At 42.0% G+C, this 23501-nt stretch overlaps 1 protein-coding gene across 1 annotated transcript in view; it reads right to left on the bottom strand.

The window, feature by feature from the left end:
• Window positions 1-23501, bottom strand: part of scai (suppressor of cancer cell invasion) — a 395139-nt gene that overhangs the window by 240425 nt on the left and 131213 nt on the right. Inside the window, exon 3 of the mRNA XM_039762685.1 lies at window positions 11318-11414. The gene's annotated coding sequence lies outside the window, so the exon portion shown is untranslated. The remainder of the gene's footprint in view (window positions 1-11317; window positions 11415-23501) is intronic.

Genomic DNA, 23501 nt, shown 5'->3' with positions numbered 1-23501 from the left:
GCCCTGAATTCCAGCAGGGCATCATGGACTATGGAGTTTTCCTGTACAGCCCTGCTGGATAACATCGGGGCCACCAGGGGTCGCTGCAGGGAGGCCCAGGGACTGCTATTTACCCTGTAACCCGGAAGTAGATCTTAGTCACAGCGAAAGGGGAAATGACATACTTCTGGGATGAAGAAGAGGAGTTTTGATCTGACCCGGAAGTGCTAGGAAGTCACATGGACTGAGGGATCAGAAGCACTTCCGGGTCACAGACTATAAAAGACTGTGAGAGATCCCAGACGGATGAGCTGAGTCGGGTGGCAGAGGGACAACGTGTCTGGGAGTGGAGGATTGATTATTGTTTATGGTATTGATTGTGTTTATGAGTATAGTGGAGTGCAGAGTGTTTTGTGCACATTTTGGTCCAAATAAAAATTATTATTGGACTTTTACCTGGTGTCTGAAGTCTGGTCTGAGGGATCAAGGGGATGACAGCACCCCCTATCTGTCACAAAAGCCATAGTTCTAATGAGCTAATGAAGATCTAAGACCACATTGGGAAAAGTCGGGGACCTCAGATATGATGGAGTGCCCAAAATTTTGCATGGTGCTCCTTTGCGTTTTTCAAAAACAATACACTAGTCTTGCATAAAAAGCTGAAAAGAAATGTGCCATCTTTAGCTTTACGACTACTGGTGATTAGTTCATCTTCTGCTCGCTTAACTATGAACAATAACGGGCATTTTAAGCAAGGGTTCCCAAATTTTTGCATGCCATTATGTTTTATTTACTCATATTTTTTACTCATATTTTTATTTACTCATTTATTTATTGGCATATGGTTGCACATCACCAGGCACACACCCCAATGCACACTCACCACTGTCCTCGGGTAACAGAAAGCATCTAGCCTTTGCTGTGGGACGTGGAAAGGGGAGGAGACGGAGCTTCGCAGACAGACAGGGTCAGGGTTAGGATTTTCATACCCACCCATTTAACAATATCCTCGTTTGTATGGTTAGATGTGGCTGGATTGGAGTTAACCGCCCCATCACATCCTGCTTGCCATGGTGAGGAGCTTTACTCAACCTGGCAAAGCATCTCTCCATTTTCCCCTCGAAACAATCAGTTCATAAAATGCCATGTAAGCTTCAGAATAGCCATATGAAAACAGCAGTTGCTCATGCGTCAATTAAGTTAAATCACTTTTCGAGTCACATTCATGAATGAGTTCCTTTTCTCAGTCTTCCATTGAAATGTACATGTACTGTTAAATTGTTGTTATATCATTATTATAGTTGGTGGGCTTTGAACCAAAGTTAACTCCTAACTAATGTTACTTTATTTCACATACATTATGGTGCTTTGGTGCACCCTTTCTATATGTGTAGGTTTGTACTGTACATTAATGGCTACAGACCAGTAGCACTTAACGTCTCACATCATGAAGAACTTTGAGAGTGCTGGTCCTGGACTAAATGAATCCCCTGTGGTAGAGCACCTGGACCCACTGCAGTTTGCCTATCAGACAAAAATTGGAGGGAAGGGTGAAATTATTTATCTGCTCCACAAGGCTTATTGTCAGCTGGACGAAGCTGGCAGCACTGTGAGGATTGTGTTTTATGATTTCTCCAGTGCCTTCAATACCATCAAGCCACCTCTGTTAAGAGATATGCAGGTGGATGAACCTGTGATGTCCTGGATGATGGACTATCTGTCAGGCAGCCTGCAGTTTGTGACACTCAAGGACTACGTGAGCAAAACCGGAGCACCACAAGGAACCGTCCTGTCTCTTTTTCTGTATACTTTGTACACCTCAGACTATAAATATAACAGCAGGTCACTTGCAGAAATTCTCAGATGATTCTGCACTTATGAGGTGTATCGATAAGGGGGATGAAACAGAGGAAAGGAGTCAGATGGAGAACTTTGTTTCCTGGTGCAAAAAGAATTGCCGGCATCTTAACATCAGTGAAACCAAGGAACTGCTTATTGACTTTTGCCACACCAAAGAGACTCCATTTCCAGTCACTATTCAAGGAGTGGATGTAGAGGTGGTCAACTCCTACAAATAACTTGCGAGTCTGAATTAATGTCAGGTTGGACTGCTCTCAGAACACAGAGGAACTATAGAAGAAAGAACAGAGCAGACTCTTTGTCCTTAGGAGGCTGTGTTCCTTTAATGTGGGAACTGACATCCTGCACATCTTCTATAAATCTGTGATAGCCAGTGTGGTGTTCTGGGCTGGTCATATCACTTCAAGAGAGGACCGCCTAATCAACAAGCTAATGAAAAGGGCAGGGTCAGTTAAAGGACACACTCTGGACACCATAGAGTTCGTAGCAAAGGACAGATTTAGGAAATGAACAATGCTGCACATCCTCTCTTTTTGACACACTAACACCAAGGGCTGCTTCAGCCGAAGTGCATCAAGATACTTAACTTGAGCTTCTTTACACCAACAGCAATACACCTCTTTAGTGCCTCACTGTGACAGGAAAACCAGAACTTTTCTTTCTAATTATCTTGCTTTTTAGTCATTCCGGTGTATGTTTGATTATTTATTTATTTGCTTCTTTGTTTTTTTTTTTTTACTTGCATATCTGCCTATTTATGTTTTTATCTATTTAAAGAGTTTCTGTAAAAAGCCAATTTTCCCCCTGTGGACAAATAAAAATTCTATCTATCTATGAAGCATTTTCACATTATTGTGCATTAATGTTGTGGCTGTGACCAAAGGTTAAAACACCATGTACTTTGTTGCGACTAATGTAAAGGCTTTGGACCGAGTGTATTTAATCCACACACCCCCTCTAAGCTCCATCCACACGTGACCTGCAGCAAGAACCTTCTCACAGAAAGAGCGAGCGGTGTACTTGATTAGAATTCAATCAGTCTTATCCAGAGTGGGATAAGAAGAAGCAAGACACACTCCTTTGGTGCCCCATGCAATGGCACCTTTACACAGTTTCAAACACTGGGCACCTCAGATGTAACGAACTGAGACACAGACTACAATGGCTGTTCCAAAAACAGAATTCTGATTTATCCTAGATGTGCCAATAACTGCTTGGAGTAATGTCTTGTAAATGCACACAGTTCAGTGCAAGAACATGAACAAAAATAAGAAAAATAAGTGCAGGAGCGATATACAATAATTACAATGACTCCAAAGCAAATAGCAATGAGAAAAAAATGCAACAAAAATAAACAAAAAGCTTTGTCTTCCTCCTTTTTCCTCAATACACACTTTACGAAGGATGGGCACAAAATAAGTGAAAACAAAAAGTGAAAAATTATGCGCAAAGACAATAACGAAACAAATGAGCACTGACGAACAGACGACTTTATACAAACCGGATTCCAAAAAAGTTGGGACACTATACAAATCGTGAATAAAAACTGAATGCAATGATGTGGAGGTGCCAACTTCTAATATTTTATTCAGAATAGAACATAAATCACGGAACAAAAGTTTAAACTGAGAAAATGTATCATTTTAAGGGAAAAATATGTTGATTCAGAATTTCAACAAATCCCAAAAAAGTTGGGACAAGGCCATTTTCAGCACTGTGTGGCATCTCCCCTTCTTCTTACAACACTCAACAGACGTCTGGGGACCGAGGAGACCAGTTTCTCAAGTTTAGAAATAGGAATGCTCTCCCATTCTTGTCTAATACAGGCCTCTAACTGTTCAATCGTCTTGGGCCTTCTTTGTGCACCTTCCTCTTTATGATGCGCCAAATGTTCTCTATAGGTGAAAGATCTGGACTGCAGACTGGCCATTTCAGTACCCGGATCCTTCTCCTACGCAGCCATGATGTTGTGATTGATGCAGAATGTGGTCTGGCATTATCTTGTTGAAAAATGCAGGGTCTTCCCTGAAAGAGATGAGGTCTGGATGGGAGCATATGTTGTTCTAGAACCTGAATATATTTTTCTGCATTGATGGTGCCTTTCCAGACATGCAAGCTGCCCATGCCACACGCACTCATGCAACCCCATACCATCAGAGATGCAGGCTTCTGAACTGAGCGTTGATAACAATTTGGGTTGTCCTTGTCCTCTTTGGTCCGGATGACATGGCGTACCAGATTTCCAAAAAGAACTTTGAATCGTGACTCGTCTGACCACAGAACAGTCTTCCATTTTAAATGATCCCTGGCCCAGTGACAACGCCTGAGCTTGTGGATCTTGCTTAGAAATGGCTTCTTCTTTGCACTGTAGAGTTTCAGCTGGCAACGGCGGATGGCACGGTGGATTGTGTTCACTGACAATGGTTTCTGGAAGTATTCCTGAGCCCATTCTGTGATTTCCTTTACAGTAGCATTCCTGTTTGTGGTGCAGTGTCGTTTAAGGCCCGGAGATCACGGGCATCCAGTATGGTTTTACGGCCTTGACCCTTACGCGACAGAGATTGTTCCAGATTCTCTGAATCTTCGGATGATGTTATGCACAGTTGATGATGATAGATGCAAAGTCTTTGCAATTTTTCGCTGGGTAACACCTTTCTGATATTGCTCCACTATCTTTCTGCAACATTGTGGGAATTGGTGATCCTCTACCCATCTTGGCTTCTGAGAGACACTGCCACTCTGAGAAGCTCTTTTTATACCCAATCATGTTGCCAATTGACCTAATTAGTGTTAATTGGTCTTCCAGCTCTTCGTTATGCTCAAATTTACTTTTTCCAGCCTCTTATTGCTACTTGTCCCAACTTGTTTGCTCTTCTCTTTCATTTGTTGACACCGTGAAATTTTGAATCAACATATTTTTCCTTTAAAATGATACATTTACTCGGATTAAACGTTTGATCTGTCATCTACGTTCTATTACAAATAAAATATTGACATTTGCCATCTCCACATCATTGCATTCAGTTTTTATTCACAATTTGTTTAGTGTCCCAACTTTTTTGGAATCCGGTTTGTAATATAATAATATAATTTAATATATAATATTTAATATATACACTAATCGGAAGTAAACTGTCCTTACTGATATTTACAAACTTAAACACTCTCCTCTCTGTTCTACCTGCTCAGCAGTAAAGAAGTATCTGCAAGCTGAAAGAACGGTCAAAAAATGACCCCTGGAGGTCTAGACCAGGGGTCCTCAATCCCAGTCCTGGAGGGCCGCAGTGGCTGCAGGTTTTTGATCCAACCCAGTTGCTTAATAAGAAGCACTTATTGCTCAAGTAACACTTCTGCTTCACTTTAGTGGTCTCGCTCGTTAAGATTTTGAACCCTTATTGCTTGCTTTAGTCTTAAACAGCTGTATTCTCAGTTTTTAATTGCTTTTCATTTTCAACAACATGCAAGTGACAAAAGAGACCAGCAGTACTCCATTTAGCTTGTTACCATGTACCCCCATGTGTATTCATCATGCACTATTGGGTTTAATTAAATACAGTAATCCTCTCGATCGCTGGGTTATGCTCCAGACCCCCAGCATAGGTGAAAATCAGCGAAGTAGAAACCATATGTTTGTTTGGTTATTTTTATATATTTTAAGCCCTTATAAACTCTCCCACACTGTTTATAAATATTCCCCGCAGAGTTATACAGCATAATCCCTTTATATTCTCTCAGATATTAGGTAAGATTCATTGAAATTATGTATATAAACACACTGTTTATATACAGTAAAACCTAAATATTATTTTAAAGATATTGAGTGTCTCCGATATCATATATGTTACAGCCATTATGATACACAGGCCACCAGCAATAAATACGTACAATGCAAGAAAAATAGTATACAGTGAATGTGTGTACAGTGACACTAAACGCACGCATATGTACTAAGTACTGTAAGTAGAAAATTAATTATGGTTACTCACCAACAATGACACGATGACTTGTCCGATAACAATGAGTTTAATTTTACTGCACAACAAAGGAGAGCGTTACAGCTCTTCCAAAGGAGCCACTTCAGGCGATTGTGTAGCACTGCCGTTGTTCTTCTTCAATCCAAATCCCTAAAGCAGATTCCATCCAGACTACTGCCTTATTACATCCACTTACAACTCGTTTTGCACCCTGGTTAAAAGGACACTGCAGCCGTAGATCTTATATTCCTTTCCTACTTTTTAAATAAAAAGAATCGTAGCCTTCAACAAATCCAAAACGCTTACCTTTTTCGCAATCGCTAACATCTTCCGCTTTGCTGGGCACGGCCCCTGAAGCAGTAGCAGATCGTTTTGGAGCCATAATGAAGGGCTTGACTATGCACAAAGATAAACACAAAAGAGCACAACTCTTTACACAGCGAAACACGTTGATGCTGAATGAGCGAGACGAGACTTCCTGGTTAAGATCGCATTCAGCACACAGGAACTTAACTGCGTGCTCTGATTGGTTAGCTTCTCAGTCAGGAGAACTTAACTGCGTGCTCTGATTGGTTAGCTTCTCAGTCATCCGCCAATAGCGTCCCATGTATGAAATCAACTGAGCAAACCAACTGAGGAAGCATGTACAGGAAGTAAAAAGACACATTGTCCACAGAACCCGAAGCAGTAAAAATCCGCGTTATATATTTAGTTATGCTTTCATATAAAATCCAGCGATAGAGCGAAACCGCGAAAGTCAAAGCGCGATATAGCGAGGGATTACTGTACTTGGAAGGAAAGTGAAGAGAAAAAAGTGACTGTGCACTGTGAAATTTCTTTGACACGCGTCTTACCCGTGTCTGACTTCGCCTTATACATCGGAGGCTACAATTGGCAAGAATTGCTTTCTAATTAAGCAACCGTGTTAGAACAAAACCCTGCAGCCACTGCGGCCCTCCAGGACTGTGATTGAGGACACCTGGTCTAGACTATGGCTTTACATCCAGCCAATCACTACTCACATCTTCCCGAGTTCACCCAATAGCAAACGACATTAAGTCATGCACCTATGTCCTCCTCTGATCAGGTGCAGCGCCATTATATCAGACCTTCATCTTTCCGTGCGTGTATGAGTTTGCAGCCACGTTGCACTACCTGCCCGTTCACCACTACAGGTAAGTTACACGGTGAAGTTTCACCTACATCTCTCAGTCTTTTCTTTCTGCACACACATATTCTTTCTGTCAGCAACCTCTTAATCTCAGTGCTTCGATCTTTCCTCCGCACCTCGGCTTTCAGCACATGCTTTGCCATCGGGGCGCTTCAAATTGAAAGCACCCCCGTGGATAATAAGGCCTCGGTGTAGTGCTGGTTCAAACTTGGAGACGCCCTCTGACTCGCAAACCTTCAAGGTCAGTGGGCAACTCAGAAGAGTGACACCAAACGCTGGTACAGCTTTGACCCACCACTGCATTCTCACTCGCTGAACCACTAAAACAACAGAGCAACTTTTACCTCTACAGCTATTTAACTTCAAAGTGGACAGTTCCTTTATTTAGTCACATTTACAAAAGAAAACACAAAATCTGCCTTCTCTGTTGCATTTAATAACAGACAGAATGAAATAAAACAAATGGAGACAAGACAGGTTATGGTAAGGCAGTTCAATAGTGCAGATTTACACAATAGTTACAGGATATATACCATTTTCCAACCCGCTGAATCCGAACACAGGGTCACGTGGGTCTGCTGGAGCCAATCCCAGCCAAAACAGGGCACAAGGCAGGAACCAATCCTGGGTAGGGTGCCAACCCACCGCAGGACACACACAAACACACCCACACACCAAGCACACACTAGGGCCAATTTAGAATCGCCAATCCACCTAACCTGCATGTCTTTGGACTGTGGGAGGAAACCCACACAGACACGGGGAGAACATGCAAACTCCACGCAGGGAGGACCGGGAAGCGAACCCGGATATCCTAACTGCGAGGCAGCAGCGCTACCACTGCGCCACCGTGCAGCCCGGTTAAAGGATATATATAACCTTAATTATTTTCTCCGATATTCCTTATTAGAAAGCCGCATGGCACAAGGATGAAATTTCTGGAGGGAATTGTGTGGTTTTTCAAAGTGACTATCCATCCTGATTTACTGAAATAACCGTATTTTTCGCTCCATAATACGCACTTTTCTTCCTCAAAAGAAGGGTGGAAATGTCTGTGCGTCTTATGGAGCGAGTATTGCTTCACAGACTGTGATGTGTATTACCTGACAAAAGTCGACATCCAGGGGTAGAGGGCGACAATCAGCTGTTAATGGCGAAAAAACTCACCGTTACATTACAGGCATTCCCTCTGCTTGGAGGAATGTTAGACTCATTGACTCGGCATCAAATCCTTGCATGTGCGTGAGTTACGAAATGTTAACAAATAGAAAACAAAGGCAAGATGGCATCGACATCTCACGAGGGAGCAAAGCGAGTGAAGAAAACAAAATACTCAGCAGACAATTATCTGATTTTGTTGAGAGTGATCAGGAGATCGAGGAAGAGAGTGAGGAAATGACATCAACTGATCGGACACCAGCCAATGCCACCCCAGCTGAGCGCATTTGTGCAGCCGATGCACCTACGGCAAGGTTTGTGTGGGAGGAATGAATGCCCAGACATTGATCCATGGTAGCCAAACTGGCTACCGGAAATTTACAAGACCGCATGGCTTGCTGTTGGACACGACAGATTACTAGCTGCTGGACTACTTGAGGCTGCCTTTCAGCTACTGTCAGACGAGACAAACAGGTATGCACAGCAATTTTTTGAATCGCAGTCTGAGCTTGCACCGCATTCTCGTTTTTCAAAGTGGAAACCCACAACAAAAGACGAGATGAAGGGCTCTGTTGCATTACAAAGAGAGATGGGACTAGACTGGTGACATAACTTCAGGGAGCATTGGCCCAAACGTGCTTTGTCCCCTGCTGGCTTTGGACAGGTTATGCCGCGTGATAGGCATGTGCTCCTGCAAAGTGATGGTGAGCAACTGAGCTTCATAAATTCTGACACTAGCGCTGAGGAGTTCTTGGGGTTTCCAGAAAACTAGAAGAGCGCTTGAACCTTAAAGTCTCTCCTCATTTGTTAATGACAGTGATGATGGTTCTTAATACCGCTGTTGTCTTCACATGGTTGACATATTATTCTGCTATATTTTATTAAATATATTAGTACACCATTTGGTTCAGAATATTTTGTTTCTTGTTTTTCTCCTCTAAACCTAGGTGCATCTAATAGTCAGGTGCATCTTAAGGGGCAAAAAATACGGTAAGTTGTACATGTAATGGATGTCTGTGTGACGATGTGGGTTCTGGCTCCACGCTCCCTTTGATGTTTGGGAACCCTTGAACCCAACACCGTCGATAATGTTACCGAGTGAGCTAGTCATTGAAGGCAATAATTCCAGCAAGGGGAAGGTAAAAAGTGCAAAACAGTGCTTTTATTAAAACAGTCAACAAAATAAAGTGTTCATAAAGTGCAGTTCTTTCTTCAATTAAATAAATAATCCATAAAATGAAAACGTGGAGGTTAAAATAACAATAAGAAAAAACAATCCTTTAAAACCAGAGGTTAAAATCTTCTCTAGGAAGCAGTTCTTTAAAACAACAAATCCAGTGCATCGTTTATTAGCGTCTCACCTGCTTATCCCGTTAGGGCCCAGCAGCAGGCAAGACGCTCTCTGCAGCTGCCCTCCTGAAACACACGCATGAGACAGGAGACCTCCCGATCCCTGGCTCCGGTATGGCACTCATCCCAGTCCCCGAGACTTGATTACCCCAATAGCCAGGACGCACACATTGGGGACTCCACCACCAAGACTCCCGACTTCCGCTGCCTTTCCGCGGCCTTCTGCGGCTCGTCGCTTTCACCTGGTCACTCCCGCTACCTGGTCGCTCAGCGGAGCAACCTCAACTCAAACACCTGGGTGTCGGCCTAACACCCAGCTTCATTGCAGCTGCCCTCGGCCTTCGATGGGCTGGCCACCACACGCACGCACCGCCTGCTTCCTCGCTCCCTGTAACCTCCGTCCTCTTTCCTTTTTCTCTCAGATCGTTTCTTTTCCTTTTTCTCTCCATTTTTTTACCACCCCGACAACCGACTCGCGCTTCTTTTTAAAACGTGAGGGGCCATCACAGCTGTAGCATTAGCCACGGGAGCAATCACGAATGTGGGCAGTTCCTCACCTGTGCACACGGTGAGAAACGCCCACATCGACGACTGCCCGCTGCTCGCTACAACAACCCCTCTCACGGCTGGTGCGGTGATTATTTATTTAAAATGAATGGCCTTTTCTCAACGAGCTGTGGACCCATAACACCACAGTCTGTCATTGTGATTTTAGTCATTTTGAGTGATTTTTAATCCTTTAATTGGCCATAGACAATTTTTTCTATTAGGAATTTGTCATTTTTCGCATACCCCAACTTATTCTCCAGAGAGTTTTTTGGGGTCAGAGCCCACCACCCCTGGAGCAATTGAAGGTTAAGGGCCTTGCTTAAAAGCCCAGCAGAGTAGGATCTCTTTTGGCAGTGACGGGGATTCGAACTGGAAACCTTCGGGATGCCAGTGCAGATCCTTAGCCTCAGAGCTACCACACCGACTTTGACTGTTTATGAACAATTTAAAAGAACGCCAAGAATGCATAAATGTGATAAATGGGTTAACTTCATACTGTTCAGTTTCCCAATCAGTATGTGAGGCTGGATGGTATTGAACACTAAAGAAAAATCCAAAAATAGTGCTCTGATATATGAACCTTGATAACTGACTGGCCGTGATAAGCTATAAATAGCTATAATAATCGATACTTTTAAACGGTCTGCAGACTCGGCTTATCTCAACTCCTCTCTGTACTCCAGTGCTGTCTTGTTCATCAGGTAGATGGTGGTGGTGTTATGAGAATGAGGGAGTCGTAGCCTTGCGCCTACTGTACTCTCACTCTCTTTCACAACGCTGCACAACTTTAGGAGGAGGAACAATACACGGTCCTGTCGTGGTCTCACCCACCTCACACCACTCAGCAAGTACAGATTTTCTGCCATAAGCAACTGTTACATTACATGACCTCTACGTGGAGGGGGTATTAAACTTGATGGTTACAGTTCCTGATCTTTCTGTCAGATTACACAACTAATAACTAATTATGGGACTTCTAAAACCAACTGGCTGCACCAGGGATGATTGAGATGTGTAATACTTACGTAAGTGAATATATACACAATCATTAATTTTGTGTTTTACACTTGCAATTCTAATTAAAACTAATATCACTGGGGAGGTCAAATTACATGAACGGGTAACGACTTTGCACAACTTTGATCCTCCGCCAGTTCACCTGACATCATATCAATGTTTTTCTAGGAACAGAATACACAGGTTGAAACTGACAGAAATGATGAGATGGGGAGGAATAAAAAAAAAAATAAAAATAAGGAAAATGTTACAAACTTACTTTCCAGTACCTTCAACAACAAGGTAACACTGTGTCCTTTTGTTTCACAGGGATTTATTTCTCCACAAGGCAAACCAAAATCAGAACCAGCAGCCGCCTGCAAACAGAAAAAGAGAACAGCGTTATTTCACTCTTTTACACTGAAAACATTTCATTAAAGCAGGGGTCCTCAATCCCAGTCCTGGAGGGCTGCAGTGGCTGCAGGTTTTTGTTCTAACCCGGTTGCTTGATTAGAAAGCAATTATTGGCAATAATTTAATATAATGTCAGATCATTTTCATATCCTAGATTTTCTTCCCCTTTCTAAGAATATCATCCAAATGATTTGAAGGCTAAAATGGAGGAGTAATTCTCAGTCCTTCACTTTCCTTCCAAGTATTTAATTAAACCCAGTAGTGTATGATAAATACACACAGAGGTGTAAATGGTGAAAAGCTAAATGGAGAAATGCTGCTCTCTTTTGTCATTTGCATGTTATTGCTAATTAGGAGCAATTAAAAACTCGAGACCACAGCTGTTTAAGACTAAAATAAGCAATAAGGGTTCAAAATCTTAATGAGCGAGAGAACTAAAGTGAAGCAGAAGTGTTACTTGAGCAAAAAAGCAATTGGGTTGGAGCAAAAACCTGCAGCCACTGCGGCCCTCCAGGACTGTGATTGAGGACCGCTGCATTAAAGCAACTAAACCACTTAAAACAAGGAGTAAGTAGTGCGTCAGGTTAGCAGATTTATGCTTTCTTTAAATACAAAGTTCTGTATTTTAATACAATCTTATTTCTCATGATGCCAGAGAGAGGTGACGTGTCGTATGCTTTTCACATTATTTTACTGTACTCTGTACATGTGACAATACTACTCTTATTACAATATTATATTATTATATTCTCAAATGTGGAAGGTGGTCTGTGTCATAGAACAGACTTTAAATAAATAATCAAGTCCAGAGAGCCTGCAGGCTCAGACTGGGTGCAGGTGTCTGCATGACGGCGATGCTCCAGGGTTGACTGCGGTGCTTGGCTGATCGCGTACTTGTGTGAAGATGTGAGCGGATCGGTCAGGTGCCACATTCACACCATGGAATGGGCAGAGGGTCATATCTGCACCCAATCGAGCCAATTTAAGAGGAGCCCGCAGTGCTGAGAAGGAAAGAAACAGAATGGGAACACAGTAAAAGAGCCATGAGAGCAGTATCGGTTGCCTGAGCCAGCATAAAAGGGAGAAGAAGCAGAGCGGTCGGTAGCCCAGCAGAAGAACAAGCGATCAGTGCTCCATGGGTGGCTTGTCCCTGTTGACTTTTATGGACCAAGTGAGTGCGATGGTGGTGGTGCCGTCCTAGGGATCTGGTAGATGCCATAAAGGGCATGTGGAAATTGGAGGGACGGTTGGCACGGAGCATCGTGGCAGATGTCAACTGAGGCAGTCATGGCGAGAGCCAGAGGTTGTGACCGTTGATGATGGTGTCTCCACTCCGGCTACAAAACCCGAGTAAGGTGAGTCAGGGAGATGGAAAGAGGAAGATGTGCGGTGCTTAGGAGAGATAACAAGAGAACCGGATGACTGCATGGTTTCATCCTGTTTTTATTTTACAGATTATTTATGGACTTTTAACTCATGGATTTACACATGATTTTATGGAATCACTTATTGATGATTTATGGAATAATTTTTGCACTGCACTTTGGATACTTTTTCACCTACCCCTTGGCTGGATGTATGTTTCCTCTTTTGCTTGGTTCATCTCGGTTCATTACTTTTGATGGCTTCAGGTCCAAGAGGTTACCAAAAGCAACTAGGGAGAGTGGAGCTGACCTGGACCATCACATCAAACCCTGTTTATTCAATTCATGCTCACAGAAAGTAACATATCCTGCAGCTCGGTCACCGTGTGAGGTGGCGTTGGGTCCCCCATCCCCACGCCTCCCACATTGTTGGCTGCCTGCCTATATAAGGCCGTCCGTCGCTCCAGTCTCTTCATTCCCTTCCTTGCTTCGCCACGGGATTCATGTCTCCCTGCTGATAACTACAGCCTTTTTGTTTAATCCACGGCTTCTCCGCTGTTTTATTGTTCGTTTATTACGATTATAGTTATTATGTAGGTATTTTAGACTTACTTTACATTGTTCAGGTACCCATTTCCTTTATCGTTCCAACCGTAACCGCATTAACATACAGTGGTGTGAAAAACTATTTGCCCCCTTCCTGATTTCTTATTCTTTTGCATGTTTGTCACACAAAATGTTTCTGATCATCAAATACATTTAACCATTAGTCAAATATAACACAAGTAAACACAAAATGCAGTTTTTAAATGATGGTTTTTATTATTTAGGGAAAAAAAAAATCCAAACCTACATCGCCCTGTGTGAAAAAGTAATTGCCCCCTGAACCTAATAACTGGTTGGGCCACCCTTAGCAGCAATAACTGCAATCAAGCGTTTGCGATAACTTGCAATGAGTCTTTTACAGCGCTCTGGAGGAATTTTGGCCCACTCATCTTTGCAGAATTGTTGTAATTCAGCTTTATTTGAGGGTTTTCTAGCATGACCGCCTTTTTAAGGTCATGCCATAGCATCTCAATTGGATTCAGGTCAGGACTTTGACTAGGCCACTCCAAAGTCTTCATTTTGTTTTTCTTCAGCCATTCAGAGGTGGATTTGCTGGTGTGTTTTGGGTCATTGTCCTGTTGCAGCACCCAAGATCGCTTCAGCTTGAGTTGGCGAACAGATGGCGGACATTCTCCTTCAGGATTTTTGGTAGACAGTAGAATTCATGGTTCCATCTATCACAGCAAGCCTTCCAGGTCCTGAAGCAGCAAAACAACCCCAGACCATCACACTACCACCACCATATTTTACTGTTGGTATGATGTTCTTTTTCTGAAATGCTGTGTTCCTTTTCGCCAGATGTAGCGGGACATTTGCCTTCCAAAAGTTCAACTTTTGTCTCATCAGTCCACAAGGTATTTTCCCAAAAGTCTTGGCAATCATTGAGATGTTTCTTAGCAAAATTGAGACGAGCCCTAATGTTCTTTTGCTTAACAGTGGTTTGCGTCTTGGAAATCTGCCATGCAGGCCGTTTTGCCCAGTCTCTTTCTTATGGTGGAGTCGTGAACACTGACCTTAATTGAGGCAAGTGAGGCCTGCAGTTCTTTAGACGTTGTCCTGGGGTCTTTGTGACCTCTCGGATGAGTCGTCTCTCGCTCTTGGGGTAATTTTGGTGGCGGCCACTCCTGGGAAGGTTCACCACTGTTCCATGTTTTTGCCATTTGTGGATAATGGCTCTCACTGTGGTTCGCTGGAGTCCCAAAGCTTTAGAAATGGCTTTATAACCTTTACCAGACTGATAGATCTCAATTACTTCTGTTCTCATTTGTTCCTGAATTTCTTTGGATCTTGGCATGATGTCTAGCTTTTGAGGTGCTTTTGGTCTACTTCTCTGTGTCAGGCAGCTCCTATTTAAGTGATTTCTTGATTGAAACAGGTGTGGCAGTAATCAGGAAATTGAACTCAGGTGTGATACACCACAGTTAGGTTATTTTTGAACAAGGGGGCAATTACTTTTTCACACAGGGCCATGTAGGTTTGGATTTTTTTCTCCTAAATAATAAAACCATCATTTAAAAACTGCATTTTGTGTTTACTTGTGTTATATTTGACTAATGGTTAAATGTGTTTGATGATCAGAAACATTTTGTGTGACAAACATGCAAAAGAATAAGAAATCAGGAAGGGGGCAAATAGTTTTTCACACCACTATATCTATCGAGGTGATCACCATCGATCAAAGAACTGTCACTTACTGAGTGGTTTCCATGCCCAGAGATGGCACCTGCCTTTTCCATTCTCTGTGTTACATATTGCACGGCCATATCAGGCTCACTCTTGATATCTGGAGGAACATTGTGTCTTATGTATTGAATGACTGGACAGGTTCAAGGTGTGGACTGATGACGGTACAGGAGATAATTAGACTACACAGGAGCACTAGAAGAGTGAAATGCTTAAGCCCTTCACCTATGGTTCTGCATGCGAGTTGATGGCTGCCACTGAACTGTTCGGTTGTCACTTTCAAGTGTACCGAAATGGGCAAATATTTTACACCTTTCGACAACCGCCAATGCCTCTTAAACATCTTAGATTGACAGGTGACGATTTCAGTAGTGGACACTTTGATGTTTATGAATGTTTAAACTCTCAAAAGCTGGATGTCAAGTTATCGATGAAACTGGTTGTATACTTACAGCGCTTGACAGATGCCGAATGTCTCATCAACACAAGTCCTACAAATTCTGTCGTCATTGAAACAAACCATGAAACTCAAACCGATTATGACAGCAGCAATCCAAGCTGTGAGATTTGAGACAAGATTACTGTTCACATGGCCAACTGTACGTTACATGCTCAAGAGTAAGCTCAGCGCACAGCTTGGTATATTACAACGGAGGGCCGAACTCACAATGTGGTATACAAAGAGATCCTTAACAAATAATTATTGGTATATTTTCCCTCAGTTTAAAAAGATTTATTTTTCTTCTTAATAAAAATTTTAAGGCAGTACTTTGCCGCTGCGAAGAGCGGGTATTTTGCTAGTTCCATGATAATGCACTCCACATGGACAACAACCGGGCACTGACGTTAAACCCAGGAAGCTGTAGCAGTGAGCCGGGCTGTGGAGTCAGAAGTAATTATTGGGTTACGGGAGTCAGAGTTGGTAACAACGGACCGACTCGGAATCTGATTCAAGCTAAATGTAAATTATAATATGATGTGTTCAAATTTCAATTTTCGCTTATACTAATTCAATTAAACTACTTTTTCTTCTACCTTTTTGTAAAAATACAGCATCTTTTCTAATTTTGTCAATATTATTTAATAAATAATACACAAAAGCCACAGCGGTATTGTTATACACTTTAAACCCAAACTTTTAAAAGGTTAGGGTGCTGAAAAGTACTCTGAGGATTCAAAATCGCAGCGACAAAAATGCCTTGTATCTTGTATATTGTGTGCTTTCAAAATAGTCAATTTATTAAATGAATTACAAATAGAGGAATGGGAAGTACCATAAATTAAGAAGTCAGAGTCGATGCTTTTGTGTACTGACTCCACTGTCCCATCAGTGAGGGTGCAGTTCTACCCAGTGTACCAATATGCTGCCTCTACTGCTAATTTATTTTAACATTTAGTTTACTGGAAGAGGTACTGGTGAAGCCAGCAGGGGGCACTTACCCTGTGGTCTGAATGTGATACCCCCCAGTGCAGTACAAATGGTGCCGTCATTTGGATGACACGTAAAACTGAGGTCCTGATTTTCTGTAGTCATAAAAGATCCCTGGGTGTCCTTCGTAAAGAGAAGTGGGCATTGCACTTCAGGCTAAATTGCCCACCATTATCTAGTCACTCTGGCCCCCTAATCATCCCCTGTCTCTAATTGTCTCTCTCTTTCTCACCTCAAAGCTCATATATGGTGAGGGTACTGGCTGCCTCCAGGTGCAAGCTACACATTAGTGGTGGTTGAAGAGGCTCCCCACTCACTGAAGTGCTTTGAGTAGAGAAAAAAAAAAAGAGTAAAAAACTTAGGGGTAACCGTTGACTGTAATCTGAATTTTAAATCGCATATTCATCAGACCACTTGGACAGCATTTTTTCACTTAAGAAACATAGCAAAAGTTAGACCTCTTATATCACTGAAAGACGCTGAGAAATTAATTCACGCGTTTGTTTTCAGTCGACTAAATTACTGTAACGCACTCCTCTCAGGACTACCCAAAAAAGACATAAATCACTTGCAACGAGTGCAGAATGGAGCTGCTAGAATCCTAACTGGGAAAAGAAAATCCGAGCACATTTCTCCAGTTTTAATGTCACTACACTGGTTACCTGTGTCATTCAGGATTGACTTTAAAATACTGCTTATGGTTTATAAAGCCTTAAATAATCTGCTCCATCTTATATATCGGAATGTCTGACACCTTATATTCCAAATCGTAACCTTAGATCTTCAAATGAGTGTCTCCTTAGAACTCCAAGAGCTAAACTTAAAAAGAAGTGGTGAGTGACCTTCTGCTGTTATGCACCTAAAATCTGGAATAGCCTGCCAATAGGAATTCACCAGGCTGATACAGTAGAGCACTTTAAAATACTGCTAAAAACACATTACTTTAACATGGCCTTCTCTTAACTTCACTTTAACTTAATCCTGATACTCTGTATGTTCAATTCTTCATAATAACTATTCACAGTGGCTCCAAAATCCGTACTGACCCCTACTCTCTCTTCTGTTTCTTTTTCCGGTTTCTACTCAAAGCATCCTGATGCTCCAACAATGATGGACTGAAAGCCAGAAGTCTACGTGACCATCATCATCAGGTCCTTCCATGAAAACCCTAAATACAAAGAGGACTGTTTCATTTATGTTAGGTAGATTGCCCAGAGGGGACTGGGTGGTCTCATGGTCTGAAACCCCTACAGATTTAATTTTTTTTCTCCAGCCTTTGGAGTTTTTTTTGTTTTTTCTGTCCACCCTGGCCATCGGACCTTACTTATTCTATGTTAATTAATGTTGACTTATGTTTATTTTTTATTGTGTCTTCTATTTTTCTATTCTTCATTATGTAAAGCACTTTGAGCTACATTTTTTTTGTATGAATATGTGCTATATAAATAAATGTTGATTGATTGATTGATTGAGAAAAAAGCACTATATAAATGTACAGATTTATTATTATTACTGTCATTTCAGCTCTGTAAAAGTTTCATTCAGTAAAACAAATTCCCAGAATTAACACAAGTTCTAAGAAATACCAGAAAAAGCTGGAAAAGAGTGTAGTGCTCTTTCCAAGTTGGGGATGAGGTGCTACGTCAAGCAGAGCAGTTTAAGTATCCCAGGGTCTTGTTCATGAGTGAGTCAAGAAGGGAGTGGGAGGTCAACACGCAGACTGGAGGAACAACCTGATCTCACCAAAAAAACTAAGTTACGGATACAAACAGCAGAAATGATCTGCCTTTGCCTGGTGTCTGGGCTCAGGTTTAGCTATAGGGTGAGGAGCACAGAGTAGAACTGCTGACCTTCAACATCGAAATTGGCCAGTACAGGTGGTTTGGGTATCTGATTAGGCTGCCTCCCAGACCTTTCCTTATGGAGATGTTTCAGGCATGTCCAACTGTAGGAGACCTTGGGGCAGACAAAGGACATGCTGGAGAGGTTATATATATCCTAGCATGCCTGTGAATACCTCACTATTGCCCTGGAGAAGTTGGAGGAAGTGGAAGGGAAAAGGATACCTGAGCATCTTTGCTTAACTTACAACACTTGTATCCCAAACGTGATATGTGGTTAAAAAAATAATAATCATCAAAAACTGTTTTGATTTGATATACTGAAATTTTCATATTGCATGACCTTTGGAGGTCAGAGTGCAGGGTCGGCTATTGTATAGTGCCTTGGGGGCGATATTGAGGATCAGGACCTTACACAAGGGTCCAACAGAGTAGGATTCCTTCTGGTAGGAATAGGATTTGAACTGACAAACCTTCAGATACCAGTGCAGATCCTTAGTCAGAGAGTAAGATAAGTAAAGAGACTATGGACTGCAAAAAACATTTCATGTTTCAAAGAATGAAGAACAGAAGTACAAGAAACAAATCAAAACGCTCATGTGTTGACCTTCACTTCAGGATTTCTGTATAATGCAGAACAAATGTCATGTTAATGTGGTCTTGGCTCACGCTTGCTTTTTTTTTTTTTTCTTTAAGGCCGTGTATCCTGTTGTGCAGAGAAGGCGCTCGGAGGGAATTGATGCTATTGATTTCATTCATATGCAAAATGAAATAACCAGAATTTGTTTAAATATTTAAGTTCTGTGCTTTACAAGAATGTGCAAGGAGGCAGCTAATTACACACAAAAACAGACAGACAGAGGGATTGTGACAGTTTCTGCGTCTCAGGTTAGATCGGGGTGACCAATGATGATGAGAGGTTGACTAAGTTAGAGTGGACTTGTCTATATTACATTTATTAGCTTAGCAGACATTTATCCAAAGCAACTTGAAAAGGAGGTGAACACAATTGAATAACATCAGTGTTGAACGAGTGTAGCAGGATGAGTAACAAAAGCTGATCATCACAAGTGAGGAGTTACAAAGCAAGAGTAAGAAAACAATGATCAGTTAACAATATGACAGACCACCACAGAGAGAAAAACATTAGCAATCTGACCAATGTTCACAGAACAGTAGGTTCTTCTATTGCTTCATAAACTCATTGAGGGAGTCAGCAGTTTGGATGGAGGTGGGCAGCTCATCCCATCAACTGGGAGCAACACATGAAGAGTCTGGACTGAGATTTGATACCATGCAGAGGTTGCATCACCAGACACTGTTCACTGGTAGACCCGAGTGGGCGAGAAGGAGCAGAGCACCTCACCAGTGTGTGGATGGATGGATGGATGGATGGATACCCCCTGCGGTGGGCTGGCGCCCTGCCCAGGGTTTGTTTCCTGCCTTGCGCCCTGCGTTGGCAGGGATTGGCTCCAGCAGACCCCCGTGACCCTGTAGGTAGGATATAGCGGGTTGGATAATGGATGGATAGATACCCCCAGGGGAAATCTGGCTTTTTACAAAAGCTCTATAAATAAAAAAAATGGACAAATACAGTGGGATGCAAAAGTTTGGGCAACCTTGTTAATAGTCATTATTTTCCTGTATAAATCGTTGGTTGTTACAATAAATGTCAGTTAAACATATCATATAGGAGACACACACAGTGATATTTGAGAAGTGAAATGAAGTTTATTGGATTTACAGAAAGTGTGCAATAATTGTTCAAACAAAATCAGGCAGGTGCATAAATTTGGGCACCGTTGTCATTTTATTGATTCCAAAACTTTTAGAACTAATTATTGGAACTCAAATTGGCTTGGTAAGCTCAGTGACCCCTGACCTACATACACAGGTGAATCCTATAATGAGAAATGAGAGTATTTAAGGGGGTCCATTGTAAGTTTCTCTGAAGAGTAGCAACATGGGGGTCACAAAACAACTCTCAAATGATCTGAAGACAAAGATTGTTCACCATCATGGTTTAGGGGAAGGATACAGAAAGCTGTCCCAGAGATTGAAGCTGTCTGTTTCCACAGTTAGGAACATATTGAGGAAATGGAAGACCACCGGCTCAGTTCAAGTTAAGGCTCAAGTGGCAGACCAAGAAAGATTTCGGATAGACAGAAGCGGCGAATGGTGAGAACAGTCAGAGTCAACCCACAGACCAGCACCAAAGACCTACAACATCATCTTGCAGCAGATGGAGTCACTGTGCATCGTTCAACCATTGGGTGCACTTTACACAAGGAGATGCTGTATGCGAGAGTGATGCAGAGGAAGCACAAACAGAGCCGCTTGAGGTCTGCTCAAGCACATTTGGACAAGCCAGCTTCATTTTGGAATAAGGTGCTGTGGACTGATGAAACTAAAATTGAGTTATTTTGGGCATAACAAGGGCGTTATGCATGGAGGAAAAAGAACACAGCATTCCAAGAAAAACACCTGCTACCTACAGTAAAATATGGTGGTGGTTCCATCATGCTGTGGGGCTGTGTGGCCAGTGCAGGGACTGGGAATCTTGTCAAAGTTGAGGGACGCATGGATTCCACTCAGTATCAGCAGATTCTGGAGACCAATGTCCAGGAATCAGTGACAAAGCTGAAGCTGCGCCGGGCTAGATCTTTCAACAAGAAAACGACCCGAAACACTGCTCAAAATCCACTAAGGCATTCATGCAGAGGAACAAGTACAACGTTCTGGAATGGCCATCTCAGTCCCCAGACCTGAATAGAATTGAAAATCTGTGGTGTGAGTTAAAGAGAGCTGTCCATGCTCGGAAGCCATCAAACCTGAATGAACTCGAGATGTTTTGTAAAGAGGAATGGTCCAAAATACCTTCAACCACAATCCAGACTCTCATTGGAACCTACAGGAAGCGTTTAGAGGCTGTAATTTCTGCAAAAGGCGGATCTACTAAATATTGATTTCATTTCTTTTTGTGGTGCCCAAATTTATGCACCTGCCTGATTTTGTTTGAACAATTATTGCACACTTTCTGTAAATCCAATAAACTTCATTTCACTTCTCAAATATCACTGTGTGTGTCTCCTATATGATATATTTAACTGACATTTTTTATCGTAACAACCAATGATTTATACAGGAAAATAATGACTATTAGCAAGGTTGGCCAAACTTTTGCATCCCACTGTACATAAACATATGATGGTCTGAGCACATGCCAGCATGACTGGAAAAGGAAGAAAAATTTCAAAGAAAACAAATGACTTGGCTGTCACAGTCCCCGTGAGGTGCTGTACAGAGAAGCCACAGTCGTGTTTCTTGACAAAATTCTGCTGAATGTCCTCGGTGTCAGAGAGAAGATGTGTAGCATTGTTCATAATGGCACTCAGTTTTGTTTTCATTCTTTTCTTTACTATCACTTCCAGGAGGTTCAGAGTGCATCCCATAACTGAGCCTGTCTTTTGAATTAGCTTGTGTGCCTCTTTAAATATATTAATAAACAAACACATAAGTAAATAAATACACACCCACCCTTTGGTCTGAAGACACACCAAAATGACTATAAAGTAAGACAATTAAAAAGTTCTGACTTGGCTGTGACAGTCCCCATGAGGCGTTGCTGTTGGTATAATGGAGCCCCTATTCTGCTTCGTGACACACTTTTGCTGAAGAATTTGTTAGCTGAAAGTCCTTAGTATTGGTGTGTTAGAGAGAGGATGTGCAGCAATGTTCATAATGGCACTCTGTTTTGTTTTCATCCTCTTCTTTGTTACGACTTCCAGAGGGTCCAGAGTGCACCCCATAACTGAGCCTAGCCCTTTAAATGAGCTTGTTAATTCAGTGGGTCTCCCCTGAAGTGATGTTACGAGCTCAGCACACCGCAACACAGAAAATTGCACTGGCCACCATAGAGCTGTTGAAGAAGTGAAGGGTGTCACTTCCCACATTAAACGAAGACAGTCTCCTAGGCCAAAAGAACCTGCTTTGTTTTTTTTCTTCTATACTTCCTTTGTGTTTCAAGACTTGACCAAACAGTCATTAATGTGGACTCCTAATTAAATGTAGGAGTGGATCCACCACTACACCCACTCCCTGAAAAGCGACCAGACATGGAAACTCTTTGGTCATAGTCAATAACAGCTCCTTTGGTTTTGCTGATGTTAAGTTACAGATAGTTCTTTCTGCACCAAGAAATATAGTTCTCGTCCAACTCCTCTTCCTTATCAATAAACACCATAAGTGCAGATTCACCTGAGAATGTCTTCACGTGACCTGACCTGCTGTTATATTTATAGCTAGAGGTGTACAGAGTGAAGAGTAAGGCAGACAGGCCTGCTCCTCATGGTGCTCCAGTGTTGCTCACATAGTCTTTAAGTCTCACAAACTGTGGTGTGCCTGACAGAAAGTCCATCATCCAGGATACCACAACCTCATCCACCTGCATGTCTATGAGCTACAACAACAACAACAACATTTATTTCTATAGCACATTTTCATACAAACAGTAGCTCAAAGTGCTTTACATATTAAAGAATAGAAAAATAAAAGACACAATTATAAAACAAAATAAATCAACATTAACATCGAATAAGAGTAAGGTTCAATGGCCAGGGGGGACAGATAAAACAAAAAAAAACTCCAGACGGCTGGAGAAAAAATAAAATCTGTAGGGATTCCAGACCATGAGACCACCCAGTCCCCTCTGGGCATTCTACCTAACATAAATGAAACAGTCCTCTTTGGATTTAGGGTTCTCACGGAAGGGGTTGATGATGATGATGATGGTCACGTAGACTTCTGCCTTTTAATCCGTCCATCATTGTTTGAGCATCATGAAGCTTTGAGTAGGTGGAGGTGGCGCAGGCCACCACCACAAAGAAACCGGAAAAAGAAACAGAAAAGAGAGTAGGGGTCAGTAGCGATTTTAGAGCCACCATGAATAGTTATTTTGAAGAAATTGGACATATAGAGTATCAGGATTAAGTTAAATTAAGATTAAAATGAAGTTATAAAAAGGCCATGTTAAAGTAATGTGTTTTCAGCAGTGTTTTAATGTGCTCTACTGTATCAGCCTGGCGAATTCCTATTGGCAGGCTATTCCAGATTTTAGGTGCATAGCAG

Source organism: Polypterus senegalus, chromosome 9 (genome assembly GCF_016835505.1).
Source record: "Polypterus senegalus isolate Bchr_013 chromosome 9, ASM1683550v1, whole genome shotgun sequence".
Lineage (NCBI taxonomy): Eukaryota > Metazoa > Chordata > Cladistia > Polypteriformes > Polypteridae > Polypterus > Polypterus senegalus.
This window is presented reverse-complemented; position numbering and strand designations above follow the sequence as displayed.